The sequence below is a fragment of the Tupaia chinensis genome, unplaced genomic scaffold (assembly GCF_000334495.1).
Source record: "Tupaia chinensis unplaced genomic scaffold, TupChi_1.0 Scaffold000600_1, whole genome shotgun sequence".
Classification (NCBI taxonomy): domain Eukaryota; kingdom Metazoa; phylum Chordata; class Mammalia; order Scandentia; family Tupaiidae; genus Tupaia; species Tupaia belangeri.
Window position 1 is genome coordinate 2587369 of NW_006160117.1, and position 22072 is coordinate 2609440.

Below are 22072 nucleotides of genomic sequence, written 5' to 3' on the forward strand. Positions count from 1 at the left end.
AATATACAGTGTATTCTGGATGGAAAATCTCATTTTGTATGTTGTAATGATGTACAGTGAATGAATGCAAATAAATAAATTGAATAAAAAATAACAAGACCCTGGCATTTGATAGAAAGTGGTCAGATATGGAGGATCTATTGCTGAGTGAAGTAAGCCAGGCTATGAAAGAAAGATATTGTATGTATCCACTCAATATATACCGACTATCCGTACTCTATGGTAGAGAGTGAAAAATTGGAGGACATAAAAGCAGTGAAGGTACTTAACGAGAATAGGACAATGTGGAATGTGGGGGGTTACGAGAAGAGGATAGAGAAAGATAGCAAGAGAACAATAGAGAGGCAGGACGTTTGTGGGAAACAGACATGCCTTATTACCTGTTGATGATGACATGTATAGTATTCTCAACTGGATTGGTCTGAGAAGTATTTCATGATAGGTAAAGTCTTTTTACAAGCAAAATGAGAAATAGCGATTGACTGTTTTAAAAAATAATTATAATAATAATAATAATGATTGGGGAAAACATACAAAAGATATTGAATCTTGAAGCGGGGAGATCAATGTCTTTGTACTGACTGACTTGCATGGCATTCCCTTTTGAAAAAGCAATGTAATACACTGTAAAGTTATATGTAATTCAATGTAATATAAAGAAGATTATGATGATAATAAAAAATTTTAAAAAAAGATACCAAAAATTATGTTATACAAAATTCTGCTAGATAGAGTTCATGTCAAGTTTTAGAGCATAGTCTCTGAAACAATATGAAAGAAGAATAAATATTCAGAGCCAAAAATTGCTTCCCTTCATATCTATATTTCTCCCACTGGAAGGAATCTAAATTGATAGAATACTGTAGCTCAGGTGCTGCCTTCTTTCTGAAGAGAGTGTTATCGAGGCGGATGTGGAACCCAATTTAGAGTTTGATTGTTTTCCTCTTCCATTACAAATTTACAAATACAGCACTCGGGGCAACAATTCAGACTGCGAGTGTGTAGATATTTTGCTGTTGATTTCTGGTGGTGACTTGGGAACTACCAATAATGCAATATGTATAAATCTATCCCACCATTATAGTGGAGAAATAACTTTTTATCTCTACTTTAAAACCCTCTTGTGTTCTGTTTAATTGTGTTCTTTAGAGTTACGTCCTGTGGAAAGAGACTAAATTATAAGGAACCACAGAAATCAGTGTTATATAAAATATCAGGATTGCATCAAAGGACAACGAGGAGAGGAGAAAAGAAAACATAATCTTCTGATTTAAAAGTGGACAGCCAGAAAGAAAACATGCTGGCACCAAAAGTAAATGAGTGGGTTTGAAAATTTTATTTTTGCTTTTTGTTATGAATTTCTACAAAGCAGAAGGAGGAGGAGGAAAAAGGATGTTTAGTCTCCAGAAAGCCACATTTGAAGTCTATACATAAATTAATCATAACCATTCATAATTTTGTTATCACTCTGACTATCACTATCCTAACTACACCACTAAATAAATTAAATATATATTATTTCATGCCCAATGCTAAGGTGGGACAACCTGTATTCTGGCCTTGCCAAAAAAAAATGATAAAGGGGAGCATATCTTCATTCCTTTGTCAAGAAAGTAGGACATACTGCATTAAAAAATTTTACTATTGACTCAATAACAATTTGGCAATATCTAATGAAAGTGAAGTTGTACATACCCTCTAACCAAAAAGGTTTACCTCTTGGTGCATGAAATACAAGAATATTTATAGTAACATTGCAGTATAAACAACTGGCAACAATGTAAATCGAATGAAAGAAATGATGGAGCATACTTTGTAACAATATAGATGAATCTTTTTTTTTTTTTTGGAGAGATTTTCATTATAGGGCACGTTCGCTCGGCCAGACAGAGAGAGACATAGAGACAGAAAGTGAGAAATCACCCCCCAGGGGGGATGGTCACGCCGCAATCCCTTCTCCTCCATTCTCCTCTCGGGATCTTGGGCACGCACGCACACGCGCCCGGCGTGAGTTTTAAGCCACCGGGTCCGGGACGCGAACCACGGTCAACTACGTGGAAGTCCAGTGACAAAGCCATTATGCTAACTGCTGGTTCCCTAGATGAATCTTTATAATCTAATGTTGCACAAAAAAAATGACAATTTGCCAGTGGATAATTGTAGTAAAATGTCATTTGTATGAAGATTAAATTTGCATAAGAATATTATACAGTGTTTTAAGAAACATATATGTAGTTACCATAGAAGATATTATTAAAAACAATTACCATTACAGCATAGTGGTTACCTCGAAAGGAGAGGGAAGGAAATATGATTGTACAGGGGGGTACAAGGAGTTTTCATTGTATTTTATAAGGCTTTATTTTTTAAACTAGGTGATGGATATATGGATACTTCTTATTTTAATATGTGTAACTGTCCTGTGCATCTAACATTTGATATGTAAAAAAAAAACTTTATCATAGAATAATAACCCATTACAAATATTTGTACTTAGTAAGAAAATGCTAGTTCCCAATAAATACATTCTAATATTTTTTAGTGACTTATTGTGTCATATTTGAGTTATTCAAAAATATCAAACTACCCCCAAACTTAGAAGTTTTATCAACCATTTCATGTGCACCTAGCACCTCTGTGCTCTTCCAGGGGACTTTTCTTTTCATGTGGCTTATTTGAGCTTTCTTACAATAAGACTTCCTTAGGGCATTTATGTGTTTTATATGTTGACCTTTTTCCAGGAGGGAGTATTTCAACCAGTATAGTTTGGACTTATGCATTTCTTCCTCTTTCTTTTCCTTCCTTCCTTCCTTCCTTTCTTCCTTCCTTCCTTTCTTTCTTTCTTTCTTTCTTTCTTTCTTTCTTTCTTTTTTTCTCTCTTTCTCCTTGCTTCTTCCCTTTCTTTCTTTTTCTTTCTTTTTTTTTCATAAGCTTTTGCCTTAAGGTGTCTGTACTCCAGAGAGAGAGCGAGAGAGAGACAAAGATGGTGAGAGAGAAAGTGAGAAATTATACCCCACTCTAGGGGGATGGCCACACCACAGTCCTTTCTCCTCCATTCTCTTCCCAGTATCTTGCACATGCACGCACACACACCCAGTGTGCATTTCAAGCCACCAAGTCCAGGATTGGAACTGTGTTGGATCATGTAGGAGTCCAATGGCATAACTGCTACACTATCTGTTGGCCCTAAGCAACACATTGCTTACATTACAATTTACACAGTGGCTCCTCTGCCACATTGTATTGAAGAGTCCAGATTTAAGAGGAAGAGAAGTAGCCTTCACTTCTGAATGGGAGCATGGCAAGTTCACACTACAAGGGTGCATGTGAAATAGGAGCTATTGTTACAGCTGACTTTGGAAATACAATCTACCATATCCATGTTAAAGGTTGTTAGTCTGAATTATGGGATTATGGACAATTTATTTCATTTTCTTATTTTATTTCTCATCAGTCATTGGTTTGTTTATAATGATCATATATCCAAAGTCTAAAAGACGAATGATCTAATAAGAAATGTTTTAAAAAGAAAAATAAAATCTTACTCATACAATATAAATAGCAATAGGTTAATATATATTATGAAACATTTTTTATTTGGGTATTGCTACCAAATGTTTAGAAACATAACTGATATTGTTATCTTACTTTCTAAACAATAAAATCAACTACAGAAAAATGAAAACACACAGAAATTCAACCAAACCGCTCAACTCCTTAGTCCTTATCCTCTCCTTCTATTGAATCTTCTGAATCCTCCTCTGACCATTTGTTTGCTTTTGGTTTTTTTTTGTTTTTTTGTTTTTGAAGACAATCTTCTAAAATTGTCAAGCAAAGGGTCATGCTGCGGTGGTGCAGTGGTAAAATGTGATGCTCTTTGAGGCAATCTCACATAGGAAGGTTCCAGGTTCAAGTTTACAGGACTTCCCTGAGTACACCAAGCACATGCATGCTCATGGCCCAGCTCTGGCTGAAGGCTGGGAGTGGATCATGGCATCAGGACTGTTGTGAGTGCTGTCTCACTCTCTCCCTCTCTCTCTCTCTCTCACTCACAGAGCAAATAAATAAATAAGCTAAATAAAATAAAATAAAATAAAATTTTATTTTTTATTACGTCTCTATTCCCTTACATCTCACTCAAGTGAGAAACCATTCCAACCTTCCTTTTGGTACCATCACTACATAAAACTCCCTACTCAAAGATCATTAGACTAATCTACAATATACAGCGGGAGTGTAGGAGAGTGTCCTTTTCTCTGCAACCTCGCCAGCACTTGTTATTCTTTGCTTTTTGAAAATTATTACATACTGTATACATGCTTTCAAAAAACCACACTGAATCCCACAAAAATGTACATGATTATATGTAAAGCAGAAATTACAATAAAATGTCATTAAACATTTAAGTAAAGCCAATACTGTAAATCAGAGCTAGTGACTTAACAACAGAAGAAATTACGCTCAGAAAAAAAAATGGCTAATACAACTACATATGCAGGAACTTAAAATAAGTTTACATATTATTAGTATTACATGTGTGTAAGACAAAGTTACTTTAAAATATTTCATTATTTTATACAAAAAAACAATTAGAGTTTAATGGTTAAGATAAAAGGCTGAATACAGAATAGAGTGAAAAAGGAGAATGGAGTCATAGTAATCATACCCAAATAATGAGTTTTCTTTAAAATGGCACCATAAAGCAAAAGAAAGAAAAAAATTTGAAAGAAAAGTTGAAGGATAAAAATTGATTTAGAAGTTCCAAGATCTATTTAAAAGAGGGCTCAGAGGGAAAATACACTGAAACTGGAAAGGCGACAATAGCTTAATTCACCATGTTCAGAACGGATACCCAGCAGTATTTATCTCCTGGACTTAATCATATTGTTAAATATAGCCATAATCCATTTAGTTACTTAAGCTTGAAATCTGGAAGTCATCTTCGATATACTTTTCCACTCAATAATCTCGGATCAAATATATCAACAAATGCTTTATAACACCTCAAATCTCTGCAGTTTCTGTCACCATGCTGTTCCAGCTTCCTAATACTTTGCAAATAGTTTCCTTATGTGCATTCCTGTTCCAGTCTTCGTTATTCATTCTACCATATCTACATTTATGTGTGTGTATGCATATGTATATATAACATTTTCCTTTGTAAACTGCCAGTTTGTGTTTTTAATTTTCCACTTAATTGTATGCTCATATCTTTCTCATTGACTGAAAATATATTTTTATTAATGAAGTGTCTCAAGTGTGCAGACAATTACAGATGGTCATTGATTTCAAATTTTTTGTTCTTGCTGTTGTTCTGTTATTTACAGACATCTTAAATTTGTGGGTAACCACATCCAAGTATTTGTTTAAAATGTATATTAAATAAGTGAGTGTGTGTATTAGCTTCTTTCTGGGCTTCAGAGAATGCCATGTTGATTTTCCTGTTCTTTTGTTTGTATGATAATTACTTTGTAATTATTACCATAAATAATTGTTTATTTTGTAATGATCATAAATGTATGATTCTTTTTTATTATATTATTACTTTAAATACATATTTCTATTATTTTTATATCATCTGACATAAAATACTTAGAATATATATATACGTATTTTGGGGGTGAGAGGTTTTTGCTATAGGGCACGTGTGCTCACCAGAAAGACAGAGAGAGACAGAGAGACAGTGAGAAATCAACTGCCAGGGGGGATGGTCACGCCACAATCCCTTCTTCTCCATTCTTTCAGGATCTTGGGCACGCACGCACATGTACCTGGTGTGAGTTTAAGCCACAGGGTCCAGGACTCGAACTGTGGTTGACTACATGGGAGTCCAGTGACATAGCCATTACGCCAACTGCTGGTCCCAAAATACTTGGAATATATTTAAAATAGGAAGTTTAACACAATTTTACCATGACTAGGTTCATGGGTAGTTTGTTTAGAACTTAATTTCAGTCAATTAGAAATTTTTAATCTATTTATTTGTTGTGATTTTTCAAGCTACCAGGTCCAAGACTCAAACTGTGGTTAGCCATGTGGGACCCAGTCTCTCCCAATGTGTCCAAAAGTCAACCATCTGATAGTACTAAGTAAGAACAGTATCTCACATCTAAATGATATAAATCTTGCATAAGAGAAATGTGCCTCTAAGCCTATTTCTGAGGGGGTCATGACTTGCACTGTAGGAAGACTCTACCTTATGTTTCAGTTGATGGTCTGCTCCAGTCTAAATGCGACTCTTGCTATTATCACCCGGTAAGGGTGACAAGGGAAGAGCAGACAAAGAGAATTTCAAATAATCGACTTCGAGGCTATAAAGACTACTGTTGTACTAAGAACTAAGGAAGTTAGTTACACCTGAAATCTGTGTAGCAAAACATGACTTATGATGCAGTTATCCTATAAACATATAATATTAGCAAATATCATAGAAACCAAGTGTGAGTATGGTGAAATACTATACGCATTAGAAAAAAATCTATTTTGAACTCATTTGGACATAATTTATCTCAGTACAATCACTTGATATTCAACCTGCAAACAAAATGTCTTCATAAGCATTTATGTGCAAATTGATAGATGTATATAAATCATATCCTTTAAATGATTAGGAATATGGAAATCACTAAAAAATAATTCAATCTTTTATAACAATTTTTAATTTGACTGATTATTTTTACATTGAAACACTCATTTCATTTGTTTAGTTTGTTTCAAAAAGGATATTTTATATTAGTGCTTCTATATTTTAACTCATAGCTATACCCATGGTATCATATGTGTGAATATAAGCACCTACTTTGAAGAGTTTACAATGCCATTGTAGCTAGCTGTTTTCATACTTTCCATATTAAAATATAAAGCTAAAGTCAAATTTATTATGATGGCCCATTTATATAACAAAGTTCCAAAAGACTCTTTAGACTACCATTTGGAACAATTTGTCATGCCTTATGCACTTAAAAATATAATTCCATTTAGATTATCCTACGTACAGTATTAACAAGAGAAACCATAAGGGTAGCTATCCTCCTCTACATTATTAAAAATAGCATGGCATAAAAATGACACTTTCCATAACTTTATTTGTTGTACACAACTCAAGTTATAAATCAAAGTATTGCTGTACAAATTAACCTCGATAAATATAGTTGACCTGACTCAAGCGGCATATCTGGATTCATGAAAATGTCCAAAGTTTCCCAAATCATCCTGATCCCTTCAGAACCGCACAGTGTAGAGTTGCTCATAAATAGCTTTAGGAGTGTTTTATCCGATCCCATGTTCCCCAACCCCTTACTTCCTGTAAGTCAGACTAAGTTAATCATCAGCTGTTTTAGAAATATGTCTGTAAAAGTCTAGAGTGGCTTGAGACAATCATCATCTCACAAAAAGCTAGCCCCTGGGAAATCACTAAGACTGGAATAACAGAGGACCAAGAAAAACAAGTGATGTGACTAGTCATTTGTAGTAACTACCACTACACAACTGGTCATTTGTTAAGGAAATATGAATGCAAATACTGTGGAAAATTCTTCTTCATATAAACATATTTTTTTCTTGGTTATGGAAGAGTTCAATACTGATGGATGACAGAGTAATACACAATTTATTTTTTTAAAAATGGAAAGATTTTTATCATGGAGGTGGAATTTGCTTCAAGTACCTAAATGAAAGGCTGTTTCTATATTTAACATTTGCACCAATTTTCTCTTAGGAGAAATTAATTTGAACGATTATTATTAACTTGTATGAAATCATTCCTATCAAGCTCAGTATTTGGCAATATATATTTCTTCTCTGACTCACCTAGAACAGTTTTTCCAACTGTGGTTCTAGGATTATCTACATTAGTATCACCTGAAAACTTCTTAAGAACACAATGTAATGTCGTTCAACCTTTAAAAAAAAAAAAAAGAAAATCTTGTTCAACTTGGATATATTTAGAGGACCTGTGGTTTGAGTCCTGAATTGAGGATGCTTGAGGCCTTCAATAACTTGAAGCTAAACTGGAAATTCTTGTGAAGTTGGTTTACTCAGAGTTTATCTTTAATCCTAGGAGATGATTCTTCAGGATCCCAACCCAAAGTGGAGGGTCAGAGTGGGTAGTTAGCAGGATTTCTATCATGGTGTATCATGCACTTGCATGTTTGTTCATCTAGTTTACTAGGTTACCAAAAATAATAACCCAGGCTCTCAGCCATTCCTTTTGAACTGGCATATACTTCTAGCACAACAGGAATCCTTAATGCTGGTTACACTTCTTGAGATCTTCATCTTGTCTCGGATCTCAGTCTGGCAATTCTTCACTATCGTTAGCTTTTTTGATCTCTTTATGAAAAAAAATTTAAATAATTATCCAGCTTGCCTTAGGTAGAATAATCATGCATGAGTAACCTGGTCTACAATAATTACTAAGTTAAATAGACTGGATTGGAGGCAGTGAGAAGGTTTTAACTGTAATCCTTAATATAATTCACTCCTGATAATTTTGTTGAGAGAAAGGAGATTACACAAGATAATGCAGATAGGTAATAATAACATCGGGGCTAAAAGTTGTATCTCTTAGCTGCCTATGTGAATGCTTCTTTCATAACTAGAAAATTAGTGTTTGTCACATTTTAGATGATCAATAAATACTTAAATCATTTAAGAATGTATTTATATAATATACAATAATATAAAATTCATAATATGAACAAAGTTAAATTTTACTGTTTGTTTTCATTCATGTGTTTATTTTTAATTTTTTTACATTCAGTGGCTGTGTATTAGGCCAGTCAGAGATATTACCACACACATTGTCATCAATAGATAATTTTCCACTTTTGCGTCCCTTAAATGTTTTGGTTCTTTTTTCCCTTTGATTCCTTCGCTCCCACAACTTCCCATCCTCCTCCCACACTGTCTCTTAGTATCCACAGTTGGTCTCCATGGTTTCATAATTTCCAATCTTTCGGTTTCTTAAAACACAAAAACAAAGTAAAACGAAACAAAAACAGTGTGGAATTCTGCTCTGGAAGAAACTCGCTAGTTTTGTGCTTCAAGAAAACAGCAGAAATGATTTATGTGATTTCAAAGAGCTTCATATTCTATTCTGCTTTTACTTGGCTCTTCATTTCAAAGGCCAGAGGGTGAGTTTCCTTAAATGCAAATAAAATTATTATCCTGTCCTAACTTTCAATAAATGGGCTAGATGCTCTACAGAACAATGTTTTGTTTTACACTAGCCTTTCCTACGCTGAATATAAGCCTAAACTAACCATATTGTTACATTTTACTCTTCACGAAAAAAGTTAAATTAAAAACTTCTGGGGAAAGGACATCTCTGGATCATTTTATTGCTAAACGTAACTACAGGTTTTTAAAATTTCGATCAGAAGGACTACCTTCTTCTGCTTCAAATTTAGTAAGTTAGAGATGCTGTCATTTCCACACTAACAATGAGGGGAAAAGCAGTGCCAACTATAAAACCATTCATTTTGTTTAACCCATCAGAAATCTGAGGTTAGTTATAGACAAACCAATGAGGCTAAAATCTTAGAAAGTTGGATACTAAAGTAAAATACAATATCATCATTGTCTCAGATGGAATGGAAGTGGCTAGAAAGATTTCAACTAAAACATTTAAAATATTTATTTGCTAAAAGCTGAGTGTGGGTTAGCATGAGATTATAGAATCCCTGAGAGCTGCAAACACCAAAGGAGGCAGCACACACTTGAAGTTCTTCTCCAGGGATTTCACCAGGTGCTGAAGAGAAAGATTATGAGCAGGGCTGACTATTGGAGAAAACTTGCCACAGTTTAAAACATTCTAAATAATTCTTTCTGTCAAGAAAATAGAAAAGGAAAAACAATATGATCATTTCAATGAAAAATATTACAAAATTCAACATCTGTTTATGATAAAAACTCAGAAAAATGAAGAAAAAAACTTTGTTCTTGAAAAAGGATTTCTTTGAAAATCCTACAAATAGTATATCTAATGATAAACGACTACTTTCTTCACAATTTTAAAAGGTAAAAAAAGGGCAAAGCCATTTTCACCCATCCTATTTAACACTATATTTTAGGTCCTAGCCAATGGCATAAGACAATACATACACAGATGAATACATACATGTATGCATTTGTGTGTGTGTGTGTATATATATATATATATATGCATGCACATAGATATGGATGCATATATAAATAGTATACAGAGAGATTAAATATGAACACATACAATTTTTTTTGTAAAAGACATGATTTTCTACATTGGAAACTCAACAGAATGTACACAAAGCTAATAGAACTAATAAGTGAGATTAATAAGATCATAGTATAAAAAGTCAGTATAGAATACTAGTGATGAACAACTGAAAATTTAATTTTTTAAAAGTATCATTTAAAAGCCAGTCTGTGGTGTGGTGATTATGGCAGCTGGATTCCACATGGCCAACTCTATGGTCCTGGACCTGGTCGCTTGAAAAACACGCTGGACACATGTGCATATGTGCCCAAAATCCTGAAAGGAGGGATAAATGGAGGAAAAGGGACTGTGGTATGACCATTTCCCATGGTGGGTGCTTTCTCAATTTGCACACAGCCTCTGGCAAATGTAAAAAAAAGAAAAGGTAGCTCTACAATGGAGAAACCTGGAAAACCATTATCCCTGCCATGTGATCAAGTTTAACATCAACAGTGAGAAGTTGTACTAATACCATTTATTTCGGTTATGTGATAAGAATGGCACTTTATGGTCTCCTTCCTAAACTCCTAACTCCAGTCTAATCATGAGAAAAATATCAGACAAATTGCAGTTGAGAAAAAGTACAAAATGCCTAATTCTCCTTAGTACAATAAAGTTCACCCCAAATAAGAACAATCTGAAAAGCCATTTCACTCCCTGGGGACCTAAAGAGACATGAGATCTAAATGTGATGTGATACCCCAGATAGGATCCTGGAACAGAGAAAAAAGACATTAATAAAATACCAATTAAAGGTAAAATTCTATTTACATTAGTTTAACAACGTTGTTTTTGTAGTTGTTAACTATAGGGAAACTGGGACATTTTTATGTTAATCTAAAACTATTCTAAATTGTTTTAAGTTTAAGAAATAATTAGCATTTAAGTTTGTACCAAAACCATGAGACACTTATATACAAATATGACAAAATATATCCAAGTTCCAATTGCTGAACATTACATAAGACTGATAATAGCAATCAAAGAAGACCTTAATAAGTGGAGAGATATATTATGTTCATGGATTGGATGATTAATTTTTGTTAAGATGGCAAGTAGAACAAAAGTGATCTATAAATTCAGCACAAACCCAATAAAAATTTTATCAATAATTTTCCTGAAAATCAACAAGTTGATCTTTAATTTATATAAAAATGTAAGGAAATTAGAAGAGCAAAGGAAATTTTTTAAAAAGAATCAATGTTGGAGGATACATTTTATGTAATTCCAATAATTATTATAAAGTTACACTAATCAAGACAATGTGGTGTTGGTGAAAGAACAAAAAAAAAATAGAATAGAGAATTCTAATGTGGATTCACACATATTCGATCACTTGTGCCTTTTGTTATATATATTTAAGGTGTGCAACATAATGTTTTGACATACATATACATAGTTAACTGATTATTACAGTCAAGCAAATTAGCATATCCATCTCCTAACATAATTTCTTTTGTGGTAAGAATGCCTGAAACTACTGTCCTGGCAAATTTCCAGTATATAATACAATAATATTAATTGTCCTCAAGCCTTTACATGCAATCTCTAAACTTAGTCATCCTACATAACTGCAGCCTAACCTTTGACCAACATCTCCCCATTTCCTCTTCTTTATCTTGATATCACCATTCCACTATGTCATATTAAACATTTTTAGATTCCACTTATTAGTGAAATCGTGAAGTATTTATCTATCAACAGACAATTAGGTTGTTTCTATATCTTATCTTTTATGAATAATGTAGCTATGAACATGGGAGTGCAGATATTTCTGTATGATAATGATTTCATTTACTTTGGGCGTTTATTCAGAAGAGGGATTAAAGGATCATGTGGCACTTCAGTTCTTTCCTTCCTTCCATGAGGAAGAGAGAATGACAAAGATGGGTAGGGAGAGAGAGACAAGCTCCGCCACAGTTTTCACTCTTTGATCATCTCCCAGGATTAGCCAGTCTTCTCCAGGGATTTCACCAGGTGCTGAAGAGAAAGATTATGAGCAGGGCTGACTATTGGAGAAAACTTGCCACAGTTTAAAACATTCTAAATAATTCTTTCTGTCAACAAACTAGAAAAGGAAAAACAATATGATCATTTCAATGAAAAATATTACAAAATTCAACATCTGTTTATGATAAAAACTCAGAAAAATGAAGAAAAAAACTTTGTTCTTGAAAAAGGTTGTCTTTGAAAATCCTACAAATAGTATATCTAATGATAAACGACTACTTTCTTCACAATTTTAAAAGGTAAAAGGGCAAGCCATTTTCACCCATCCTATTTAACACTATATTTTAGGTCCTAGCCAATGGCATAAGACAATACATACACAGATGAATACATACATGTATGCATTTGTGTGTGTGTGTGTATATATATATATATATATATGCACATAGATATGGATGCATATATAAATAGTATACAGAGAGATTAAATATGAACACATACAATTTTTTTTTGTAAAAGACATGATTTTCTACATTGGAAACTCAACAGAATGTACACAAAGCTAATAGAACTAATAAGTGAGATTAATAAGATCATAGTATAAAAAGTCAGTATAGAATACTAGTGATGAACAACTGAAAATTTAATTTTTTAAAAGTATCATTTAAAAGCCAGTCTGTGGTGTGGTGATTATGGCAGCTGGATTCCACATGGCCAACTCTATGGTCCTGGACCTGGTCGCTTGAAAAACACGCTGGACACATGTGCATATGTGCCCAAAATCCTGAAAGGAGGGATAAATGGAGGAAAAGGGACTGTGGTATGACCATTTCCCATGGTGGGTGCTTTCTCAATTTGCACACAGCCTCTGGCAAATGTAAAAAAAAGAAAAGGTAGCTCTACAATGGAGAAACCTGGAAAACCATTATCCCTGCCATGTGATCAAGTTTAACATCAACAGTGAGAAGTTGTACTAATACCATTTATTTCGGTTATGTGATAAGAATGGCACTTTATGGTCTCCTTCCTAAACTCCTAACTCCAGTCTAATCATGAGAAATATATCAGACAAATTGCAGTTGAGAAAAAGTACAAAATGCCTAATTCTCCTTAGTACAATAAAGTTCACCCCAAATAAGAACAATCTGAAAAGCCATTTCACTCCCTGGGGACCTAAAGAGACATGAGATCTAAATGTGATGTGATACCCCAGATAGGATCCTGGAACAGAGAGCAAAGACATTAATAAAATACCGATAAAATGTAAAATTCTATTTACATTAGTTTAACAACGTTGTTTTTGTAGTTGTTAACTATAGGGAAACTGGGACATTTTTATGTTAATCTAAAACTATTCTAAATAGTTTTAAGTTTAAGAAATAATTAGCATTTAAGTTTGTACCAAAACCATGAGACACTTATATACAAATATGACAAAATATATCCAAGTTCCAATTGCTGAACATTACATAAGACTGATAATAGCAATCAAAGAAGACCTTAATAAGTGGAGAGATATATTATGTTCATGGATTGGATGATTAATTTTTGTTAAGATGGCAAGTAGAACAAAAGTGATCTATAAATTCAGCACAAACCCAATAAAAATTTTATCAATAATTTTCCTGAAAATCAACAAGTTGATCTTTAATTTATATAAAAATGTAAGGAAATTAGAAGAGCAAAGGAAATTTTTTAAAAAGAATCAATGTTGGAGGATACATTTTATGTAATTCCAATAATTATTATAAAGTTACACTAATCAAGACCATGTGGTGTTGGTGAAAGAACAAAAAAAAAATAGAATAGAGAATTCTAATGTGGATTCACACATATTTGATCACTTGTGCCTTTTGTTATATATATTTAAGGTGTGCAACATAATGTTTTGACATACATATACATAGTGAACCGATTATTACAGTCAAGCAAATTAGCATATCCATCTCCTAACATAATTTCTTTTGTGGTAACAATGCCTGAAACTACTGTCCTGGCAAATTTCCAGTATATAATACAATAATATTAATTGTCCTCAAGCCTTTACATGCAATCTCTAAACTTAGTCATCCTACATAACTGCAGCCTAACCTTTGACCAACATCTCCCCATTTCCTCTTCTTTATCTTGATATCACCATTCCACTATGTCATATTAAACATTTTTAGATTCCACTTATTAGTGAAATCGTGAAGTATTTATCTATCAACAGACAATTAGGTTGTTTCTATATCTTATCTTTTATGAATAATGTAGCTATGAACATGGGAGTGCAGATATTTCTGTATGATAATGATTTCATTTACTTTGGGCGTTTATTCAGAAGAGGGATTAAAGGATCATGTGGCACTTCAGTTCTTTCCTTCCTTCCATGAGGAAGAGAGAATGACAAAGATGGGTAGGGAGAGAGAGACAAGCTCCGCCACAGTTTTCACTCTTTGATCATCTCCCAGGATTAGCCAGTGGGCATCATGGGCACAAGGGCTTGCCCAATGTATATAGGGACATCTAGGTAGATGAACCTGGGACCTTCTCATATGGCCACAACATTGTGGAGATTTACATTACAACTGTGTCACCAGGCCTGGATCTATTTTTAATTTTTAAAAGTGAATCACTTTATTTCTTCTAGGAGCAATAACCTCAACAGGGTCCTGATCCCGCAATTCGCCTCCAGTTTCAGTCAGCCCCAAATCATGAGTATGCTCATGCCTAGCAGAGACAGAGAGGTCTCCACACTTGAATTACAAACCTTCCAATGTGGAATTACCTGGCAGAACATCATGTTTTATGGTTTGTCCACTGTCCAACTCCATTATTTTTTTATTTTTTGAGAATCCTCTATATCATTTTTCATAATGGTTGTACTGATTTATATTCTCACCAATGGTGTACACTTTTTTCTACACTTTTACCAAGACTTTTTAACTCTTGGTCAATTGATTTTTAAGAAAGGTATGAGGCACTTCGATGGAGAAAGAATAGTATTTTCAACATATATTCCTATAACAATTCGATGTTCACAAAAATATTAATCACTCTCTTGCTACACACAATATATCAAAATTAAATCATCTTGAATCAGACCTGAAACTGTAAAATTCCTAGAAGAAACAGACGAAAACATATTTTTTAATTTGAGATAAGCAAATATTTCTTAAACCCAACACCAAAATTCATTGGGAAAAAATAAATAAATAAATAATAAAACAGTTGAGGGCCAGCTTGCTGGTGCAGTGGTAATGCATTGCTGAACTGATTCTGGAGCCATACGGAAGACTGTGGGTTCAGTTCCCTGATGGACTGGTATATGCCACACCCATGCTCACACCTATGACTGGCTGTAAAGGCTGGAAGAGGGAGGGAAAGTTGAAGCATGAAATCCTGTTGAGGATGCTTGCCTTTTTCTTTCTCTCATGAAAGAAATAAATAAAAATTAAAACAAAAATAAACTGGGCCCAGCCAAGGCGGTACATGCTGCTCCACAGTTTGGGAACATATGGGAGGCCTGGGTTTGATTTCTGGTCCATCTAAAGGGACAGGAACAGTGGCATATGCTTGTAATCCCAGTGACTCAGGAGGCTGAGACACGAGAATCATGAGTTTGAGGCTAGTCTGGGCAATATACCGAGATTCTGTCTAAAAAAAAGAGCTGAGAGTGATGGTGTGTGCCTATAGGCACAGCTGAAAGACTGAAGCAGGAGGATCAGGACACAGTGAGAACTTATCTTAAAAAATATAGTAATAAGTGGAAAATACATATACATATAGACACACACACACATACATATACACATACAAACACACACATACATATGCATAACATATTTATTCATTAATTTATTTTTATTCAACACTGACATTTTATTTTCTGAAGCTTATCATTTTTATAAAACAAAAAAAGCAAATATCAAAAACAGCAGAGTTTACAGAATTCCTGCACCAGTTTTAAGTCAGTAATTATGAAACTGTTGTCCAATGTAAATACTAAACACAGGCTGAACTCCCTCTTGGTCACATGGTCAGGTGGTTTGTTTCTGCAGCTACTATACAATCATAACTTTTTATAAAAATGGGTCGTTTCCTGAGAACCGATTTGCTCTGTTCAACAAAGCAATTTTTTGCTGTGTGGCATTTTTTTCCTTTTTTTAAGAAAACACTGAAATAAAACACAGAATGTGTTATTTGATTGGTTCTGAATCAAATCTTCTGAGATCCCAATTACCCTGAAGAACACTGAAAACATTTATAGGGCATATTAAATATTAGTTGTACACCTCATAATGTCTAACTTTCAAAAGAAAGTACTATTTCATTCAGAGACTGCCCAGAGCTTGAGTGACATGAGTTTCTACATCCTTTCTGAGTTGGAAATGCTCCCCAAACAGAGTCAGGTTAGTACAACAAAAGTTTTATGCTCATACCAAACAGGCTCTGATATTTTAGACACACGTGTAATGGATCGAGACTCCTTGCTCTGGACCTTGGGTAAGCACAAAGAAATAGAGAGATTATGATTTCCAGATGCTGAGCACAGCAAAGTAACATGGAGGTAGGCAGAGACAAGGCTGGAACCTGACTGCGTGTTTATCTGTCACTCGGTCCCAAAGCATGCTCTGCTTAAATAAGGGAAGTACAGTCCAGTTTTACAACATTAATAGCTGCTGGTCTCTCATAATATTAAGATATCACTTCCTGACTAGTGACAAGTTAGGAAACTGGCCACGAATTCTGATCAAATCTCTCAGTATTAGTTAAAAATAATATCAAACAAAACAAAAACCCAGCCCATAGGGATTAACAATTGCACAATTAACCTTGAATGTAAATTATACTATATACAGACTGGTACATCATGAAAATGGGTTCAAGAGAATGAAACTTTCTTGTTGAAACACAATTTCCTCTTGATAATCCCAGTTTTCATCAAAGGAGATTTGATATGTACTTTTCTTTTTTACAGGTATAAAACAGGAGGCAAGAAGGCAAAGCTGGGAGACACAGATGCTATCCACAGGGCAGTGGTGGCATTTGGTTGTTTTGGTCTTTGAACCCGTGACTTCCACTCCTGCAGCACACATCCAGTCCCTGCCAGACTACACAGTTTTCCTTGCAGTCAAAACACGAACAATGGATCCTACTCCTCCAGCAGCAAGTGTCTTTTCATGCCATTGAAATAACACAGCACTGCTATTGTCAGAGGGGCTTTCAATGCCTTTAAAAATATACTTCATTAGGAGATCCAAGCCATTCTTGTCCAGAGATTGAACTGCCTTTTCAATATCATTAGCTTTAAAAGAGATGAGTACCTTCAACACAATGCTGCCTGCTCGATCCTTCACTGCTTGACTCTTGGTGTTGATAGGGGACGTTTCAGAGTGGCCTGCAGGGCAGCTGTCATGTTTCCTTGACTCAGGTAGGAGTCCACCTTGCCCCTTTTGGGTCTGACCTGACTGTCGCCCCCGTCATCCTAGTCCACAAACTTGTTCTTATACTCATCCATGTCCACCTTTTTGAACTGGGCTGACTACACCATGTTCTTCAACATCCCCGATCTGGACTAGTGGCAAAGGCCTCCTCGTAATGCTGCCTCTATCTCAGCAAGTCTGTTTTATAGTTTTTGCGATAGGGTACATGTGCTTACTAGAAAAAGAGTGAGGGAACCAGCAGTTAGCGTAATGGCTATGTCGCTGGACTCCCACGTAGTCGACCGCGGTTCGTGTCCCAGACCCGGTGGCTTAAAACTCACGCCGGGCGCGTGTGCGTGCGTGCCCAAGATCCCGAGAGGAGAATGGAGGAGAAGGGATTGCGGCGTGACCATCCCCCCTGGGGGGTGATTTCTCGCTTTCTGTCTCTATGTCTCTCTCTGTATGTCTGGCGAGCGCACGCGCCCTACAGTGAAAAATCTCTCCAAAAAAAAAAGAGTGAGAAAGTGACAACTAATCCCCAGAGGGCATGGCTATGCTGCAATCTCTTCTCCTCCATTCTCCTCTCCAGATTTGGAGTACACATGCACATGCACCTGGAATGTTTTTCAAATCACCTTGTCTGGAACTTAAAGCACACAATCAGCTATGTGGGATCCAGCCACCTTAATTTTCATGCCACCTGCTGGATCCTGTAACCTGTTCTTCTAAGGACATTTTTAACAGACCAAAAGGAAAAGCCACATATCGGGGTAAATATTTTCAAACCAGATATCTGGCATAGGAATTGTACCTAAGCCATGTAAAGAAACCTCAAAACTCAATAATAAAATAATAAGAAGAAAACAAACATCCCAATTAAAAATGGGTAAAGTATGTTTAAACTAAAACTACAATGAAGAAGAGGTAGGTCTGACATTAAGCACAAGAAAAGGAAATGATCAACATCATCACATCACCATGAATGAGAACCACTACACACTAATCAGAATCCTCAGACACAAAACCAAAAATGAAACAGAACACACACATGATCTGACAATCTCAAGGGCTAGCAAGGATGCTATTTAAATGGAATTCCCATACATTGCTGTTGGAAATGCAAACTGACCCTTTCTTTAAATGTTAAATTTGTAGTTTATCCTAAAAACAGGGCGGGGGGCTGTCGGGTCTTATCACCATACAAGAACCTGTACATTAGTATTTATGGCTGCTTTATTCATAATTGGAAAAACTGGAAGCAAACCAGAGGGCTTTCAATGGGAGAATAGATAAAAAATGTAGAGTGTAGAATCAAAGATGTTGACACATTCTGATATTTAGTCATTTAAAAAATTATATAAATAAGTCCTTACCTGGCAGAGGAGCTTGTGTGATCACAAAGGTACTCTTCTTACAGATAGGTTTGTCCAACGCACTCTGGATGTGCTGACCCCCAAGACTCCCACACATGAGAAACTGCAGAATTTGTGCTGCTGGGGTAAAACAACAAAAACTGATACACCTAACAACACAAATGAATCGCAAATACACACGCTAAGTAAAGGAGGCTAGACTCAACAGGCCAGAAAATTTACGATTCCATTTGTATAATATTCTGGAACTGACAAACTGTAATATCAGAAAGCAAATCAGCAGTTGCCAGAGATTGGGAGTAAGGGTGAGGGAATAATTTAAAAGGGGCATGAAGTGATGGGGTGATAACTGACCTATAGCATGATCGTGATGGGGGTTTACATGGCTGCATATATCTGTGAAAACTCATAACTTATAGAATTGAGCCAGCCAGTGGTGAGATGATTAAGGAGGCTGGATCCCACATGGCTGACTGTGAGGTTCAAGTCCTGTAGCAGCAGCTTGTGTGCCTAAAATATGCATGCGTGCATGTGTGTCACACATATGCATGTGTGCCCAGAATCCCACAGAGGAGAAGGGATTTCAGCATGGCCACTTCTCTGGGAGAAAGGGTGCATTCTCATTTTCCCCTTCTCTCTCTCTCTCTCTCTCATAAATACATGTGCCCTACAGCAAATTATAATAATTATAAAGACCTCTCAGAACTGTACTCTGAAAATAATGCATTTTTCTATATGCAAAGCATATCTTGATAAACATGATCAAATAAAAGAACATGTCTTTAAGCACAGGCAAAAACTAAATGTTCCTGTATTTTCTTTACAATTTTGATCAAAGATCAGTTTCTGACATGAAAATAAGAACATAATATCTTGTCTCGGGCTGAGGTTCACCTCAATTAGCTGTGCTACAATGTTCTGGATTCCCTTTTCCCAATAAAACTACCCATTTCTCCAATCCTGCTGCCCAGGCTGTTAAATGATATAACTATCTACTTCTCAAATTTCTGGTCTGAATTCCTGAACTTTGTGCAGGTAAACTTATTGCCTTGGTGTGTGTGTGTGTGTGTGTGTGTGTGTGTGTGTTTGCCATAGAGCACAAGCAGGGGCTGGAGAGAGAGAGGAAAAGTGAGAAGGAAAGGGAAAGTGACAAATCGACCTCCAGGGGAGATGGCCACACTGCTATCCCTTCTCCCCCCAGCCCCCTCCCCGAAATTTGGGGCATGCACATGCACACTTTTAGTGTGATTTTCAGGCCACTAGGTCTGGGACTCAAATTAGGGTCGACCATGTGGGAGTCCAGCGCCTTTATCACATCACCTGCTGGTCCTTGCCTTGGTTTTTATACCCTTGCCTATTTTAGCCTTAAATTTCCAAGTTACTTGAGTCCTATAATAGGTAGTCCATGAATGCTTAATGTATAAAAATCTTTCTTCATTATTTGATTTCTATTTCAATCAATAGATGCATTCACTATATGAAACAGACACTGCTCCAGGAATTAGGCATATAATGTTGAGTAAGGGGCATATATCTCTTGCCTCCATGGAACTTAATTATAATCTGAACGCCTCTGGGTGGGTTGTGAGAACATAGAAGAGACTCATAAAAGGTTTAGTGGAGTCAGCCAACCTTTTCAAGGTGATTTTCAAGTTGGATTTGGAGGGTAAAAAGGAATCATCTACAGAAGTGAAGACAGGGGGTAAATATTCCAGATAGACAGGACAGTCTGGAAAGTCTCTAAATTAAGAGGGAGTTTACTTATGTGAAAGCGTCCCTTTACTATAAGAACATATACATTATAGTGGTCGGTGCAATAGAACTGGATATATGAGAGGTCCTCCAAAGTTAATGGAAAATATGTCTTGTGAGAAAACTATGCAAGGATTTTAAAACTTTTTTTACACCAAAACAAATGCATATTTTAATTCCATATTTCCATGAACCTTTTGAATGCACTCTTACAGACAGGGATCAAGTCATGGAGATCCTAATATAATACAATAAAGTTTAATTGTCCTTCTTGCTTCTGCACAGAATATAATTATATTCTATTGTATTTTTATTAATGGACACTAGCTCATGCACATAATAACTTGGAGAAATTTACGGGGTTCCCAGTCTGACTAGACCTTAAAAGAAGCTCCCTAAGGCCTGGTCCATTTACGTTCTCTGGTCTGCTTTCGTCTCTTGACTGCACCATATACATATACCACAAGATGAAGCAGGCCTCCTCCTATCATTCCTCATCCACACCAGACAGCATTCACATTACTGAACACCAATTCTGTATTTCTAGATGCCATTACCATTTCTCTCCACACGACAACTTCTGCTACTTCATTTTTGCTTCTTATTTTCCCATGAAAACTCCTGACTTACCGTTATAACTATTTATTTCATGACAGACAGACTCAGAATAAAATAAAGTGCAAAAAAGTTAGATTACTTTGTAGCTCAAAAGAAAAACACATTTTAATATAGTATCTTTTTTATTTTAAAGCATTTCAAGAGCCATATTTTTTCCGATAAAGCTATTCTCTGAAAGTCATAGTCATCAGAGACCTTGACATTTCAGTCGAAGGGATAAACAAAAGCTTTGGTGATTTTCTTTCTTTGTGAAAAAAAAAAATCATATGATAGACAATAGACAGAGAAGGTCAGTATTAATTATGATGCCTGTATTATCTGTCATGTTTTATGTAGGTTTTGCTTCAAAATCCATATTGAGTCAGAGATAAATTAAATTGGGTGCCTGACTGGGATTTTCAAAATAATGGACTCTACTGTGTTACTTATATTTCAATATAACTATTGGCAGATACTAATCATAGTGCTTTTAACTACTAATAACATTAGAAAACTTACTAAAAGTCTTTATTATTATTATACATAGGGATATGATGAGTTCGCACTATTAGTATAATTAGTATAGTCTACTCATTCACTATTATCATAACTAAACAGACATTCATGTAGTCCACACTATTTGTCATGCAATAGCTACTGATGATTTAGTAAGCGAAATAAGCAAAACAACATGGGTGAATTTGTGATTTCAATCAAAGGCAAGGTTAAGAGGCAGGTATGTTAGCAAAACAACAAAT

At 35.3% G+C, this 22072-nt stretch overlaps 1 non-coding gene and 1 pseudogene across 1 annotated transcript; one reads left to right on the forward strand and one right to left on the reverse strand.

Annotated features, from left to right (window-relative positions):
* Positions 1-17280: 17280 nt before the first annotated feature.
* On the reverse strand, positions 17281-17732 carry LOC102486374 (actin-related protein 2/3 complex subunit 5 pseudogene; annotated as a pseudogene).
* A 1225-nt stretch (positions 17733-18957) lies between these two features.
* LOC114009675 (U1 spliceosomal RNA) lies at positions 18958-19118 on the forward strand. The gene has a single exon (XR_003551054.1). It is a non-coding gene; the product is annotated as a U1 spliceosomal RNA (small nuclear RNA).
* The last annotated feature ends 2954 nt before the right edge of the window (positions 19119-22072 follow it).